Here is a 4,222-nt window from a genome sequence, read left to right as displayed (position 1 = left end):
AAGCTTGTTTCCTACAGTGTTTGATTTGTGTATTTTAAGTCTCCTTTATACCATTCGATTCTGTGAGTGTTAAGTGTTTCAGGCTTTATAGGGCAGGAATGGCTTAGAGGATGAAAAGGAAGCTTGCAAAAATGGAAAGAACACAAGAAACTAAGGAGATAACCAGCGAGCATCGACGCGCACGCCTGGCTCACGCGTGCGCGTGATATGGAGAAATTTGCAGCGATGCGTGTGCGTGCCTGACGCGTACACGTGGATTGGAGTTCTGCAATATGACACGAGCGCATGCTTGACACGTACGCGTGACTGACGCGTACACGTGTGATGAGCGGATAATTTATACGCTTTTTGGCATTGTTTTTAGGTAGTTTTTAGTATGATCTAGTTACTTTTAGGGATGTTTTCATTAGTTTTTATGCTAAATTCACATTTCTGGACTTTACTATGAGTTTGTGTGTTTTTCTATGATTTCAGGTATTTTCTGGCTGAAATTAAGGGACCTGAGCCAAACTCTAATAGGAGGCTGACAAAGGACTGCTGATGTTGTTAGAATCTGACCTCCCTGCACTCAAAATAGATTTTCTGGAGCTACAGAACTCCAAATGGCGCGCTCTCAACGGCGTTAGAAAGTAGACATCCAGAGTTTCCAGCAATATATAATAGTTTATACTTTATTCGTGATTAGACAACGTAAACTGGCGCTCAACGCCAGTTCCATACTGCATTCTGGAGTCAAACGCCAGAAACACCTCACGAACTAGAGTTGAACGCCCAAAACACATTACAACTTGGTGTTCAACTCCAAAAGAAGCCTCAGCTCATGTAACATTCAAGCTCAGCCCAAACATACACCAAGTGGGCCCCGGAAGTGGATTTATACGTCAATTACTTACTTCTGTAAACCCTAGTAGCTAGTTTAGTATAAATAGAACTTTTTACTAGTGTATTAGACATCTTTGGTCTCAGTTTTATATTATTATTCATCTAAGGAGACTATTGATCACGTTTTGGGGGCTGGCCATTCGGCCATGCCTGAACCTCTATCACTTATGTATTTTCAAGGGTGGAGTTTCTACACACCATAAGATTAAGGGTGTAGAGCTCTGCTGTACCTCAAGTTTCAATGCAATTACTACTATTTTCTATTCAATTCAACTTATTCTTATTCTAAGATATTCGTTACACTTCAACATGATGAATGTGATGATCCGTGACACTCATCATCATTCTCACCTATGAACGCATGACTGACAATCACTTCCGTTCTACTTTAGACCAGGCACATATCTCTTAGATTCCTTAATCAGAGTCTTCGTGGTATAAGCTAGAATTGATGGCGGCATTCATGGGAATCCAGAAAGTCTAACCTTGTCTGTGGTATTCCGAGTAGGATTCCGGGATTGAATGACTGTGACGAGCTTCAAACTCGCGATTGCTGGGCGTGATGACAAACGCAAAAGAATCAAGAGGATGGGATGTAGCCATTGACAACGGTGATGCCCTACATACAGCTTGCCATAGAAAGGAGTGACAAAGATTGGATAAAGGGAGTAGGAAAGCAGAGATTTAGAAGGAACACAACATCTCCATACACCTATCTGAAATTCCCACCATTGAATTACATGAGTAACTCTATCTTTATTTTCTGTTTGATTTATTATTATTATCCGAAAAACTAATAATCTCTTAATACAGTTAAATCTGCCTGACTGGGATTTACAAGATGACCATAGCTTGCTTCATACCAACAATCTCTGTGGGATCGACCCTTACTCATGTAAGGTATTACTTGGACGACCCAGTACACTTGCTCGTTAGCTGTGCGGAGTTGTGACAAAGTGAGATTCACGTTTGAGAGCGCTACCAAGTTATTGGAGCCATTGTTGATGATCACAATTTCGTCCACCAAGTTTTTGGTGCCGTTGCCGGGGATTGTTCGAGTATGGACAACTGACGGTTCATCTTGTTGCTCAGATTAGGTAATTTTCTTTTCAAAAAGTTTTCAAAAATTTTTCAAAATTTTTCTGTTTTCGTTTTTCCAAAAAAAAATTATTTTCAAAAAATTTTTAAACTATTCTATGGCTTCAAAACTTTCAAGAATGAATTCTAGAGTTTCATGGTAACATGTTGAATCCTAGCTGGCTGTAAAGCCATATCCAAACTCCTTTGGGATTGGTCTTCAACTAATCACCACAATGCATGTAATGCCATCCTAAAACTGGCTGGCTATTAAGCCATGTCCAACCCCTGAATTGGAGCTTTAGGCTAACATTGAAAGATTCCTGGAATTCTTCTTAAAGATTTTGAATTTCTTATTTTCTTTTTTTTTATATGTTTTTCGAAAAAATAAAATAAAATCCAAAAAAATTTATAAAATTATAATAACCAAAAATATTTTTTGTTTCTTGTTTGAGTCTTGAGTCAATTTTTAAATTTGGTGTCAATTGCATGTTTTAAAAATTATTATGCATTTTTCAAAAAAATTCATGCATTCATAGTGTTCTTCATGATCTTCAAGTCGTTCTTGGTAAATCTTCTTGTTTGATCTTGATGATTTCTTGTTTTGTGTTGTATGTTGTTTTTCATATGCATTTTTGCATTCATAGTGTCCATGCATTAAAGAATTCTAAGTTTGGTGTCTTGCATGTTTTGTTTGCATCAAAAATTTTTTAAAAATATGTTCTTGATGTTCATCATGATCTTCAAAGTGTTCTTGGTGTTCATCTTGACATTCATAGTGTTCTTGCATGCATCATGTGTTTGATCCAAAATTTTCATGTTTTGGGTCATTTTTATGTTTTTCTCTCTCATCATTAAAAAATTCAAAAAAATAAAAAAATATCTTTTCCTTATTTCTCTCCAAATTTTCGAAAATTTGAGTTGACTTAGTCAAAAATTTTAAAATTAGTTGTTTCTTACAAAGTCAAGTCAAATTTTCAATTTTAAAAGTCTTATATTTTCAAAACTTTTTCAAAAATTAAATCTTTTTCATTTTTCTTATTAATTTTCGAAAACTCTTTAAAATGTTTTTCGAAAAAAATCTTTTTCTTAATTTTATCTTAATTTTCGAAATTATGTTAACAATTAATATGATTGATTCAAAAATTTGAAGTTTGTTACTTTCTTGTTAAGAAAGGTTCAATCTTTAAATTTTAGAATCTTATCTTTTAGTTTCTTGTTAGTTAAGTAATTAATTTTAATTTTAAAAATTAAATCTTTTTTTATCCTATCTTTTTATCATATCTTCTTATCTTATCTTTTTATCATATCTTTTTCAAAATTTTATCTTTTTCAAAATATCTTATCTAACTTCTTATCTTCTTATCTTTTCAAATTTGATTTTAATATCTTTTTCAACTAACTATTTGACTTTTTGTTTGTTTCTTATCTTTTTCAAAACCACCTAACTACTCTTCCCTCTTTAGTTTTCGAAAATACCTCCCTCTTTTTCAAAAAATTCTTTTTAATTAACTAATTGTTTCAAGTTTTAATGAATTCTCTCTCTCTTCTCTTCTTCTATTTATTTATTTATTTACTAACACTTCTCTTCACCTCTCTTCATCTCCAATCACTACCTCTATCCTCACCCTTGTGATTGGATTCTCCACTCTTATTCCTTTCTTCTTCTACTAATAATAAGGATCCTCTTTGTCCAGATATAGAGGATTCCTCTTCCTTTTTTTTCTTTTTCTCTTCTCTTTCATATGAGCAGGAATAAGGAAAAAGGCATCTTTGTTGAAGCTGATCCAGAACCTGAAAGGACTCTGAAGAGGAAACTAAGAGAAGCTAAATTACAACAATCCAAAGGCAACCTTTCTGAAATTTTCGAACAAGAGAAGGAGATGGCAGCCGAACCCAACAACAATAATGCAATGAGGATGCTTGGTGATTTCACTAAACCAACGTCCAAGTTTGATGGAAGAAGCATCTCAATTCCTGCTATTGGAGCAAACAATTTTGAGCTGAAACCTCAATTAGTTGCTTTGATGCAACAGAACTGCAAGTTTTATGGACTTCCATCTGAAGATCCTTATCAGTTTTTAACTGAGTTCTTGCAGATTTGTGAGACTGTTAAGACAAATAGAGTAGATCCTGAAGTCTACAGACTCATGCTTTTCCCTTTTGCTGTAAGAGACAGAGCTAGAACATGGTTGGACTTACAACCTAAAGATAGCCTGGACTCCTGGGATAAGCTGGTCATGGCCTTCTTGGATAAATTCTT

The sequence above is a fragment of the Arachis duranensis genome, chromosome 9 (assembly GCF_000817695.3).
Source record: "Arachis duranensis cultivar V14167 chromosome 9, aradu.V14167.gnm2.J7QH, whole genome shotgun sequence".
Classification (NCBI taxonomy): domain Eukaryota; kingdom Viridiplantae; phylum Streptophyta; class Magnoliopsida; order Fabales; family Fabaceae; genus Arachis; species Arachis duranensis.
This window is presented reverse-complemented; position numbering follows the sequence as displayed.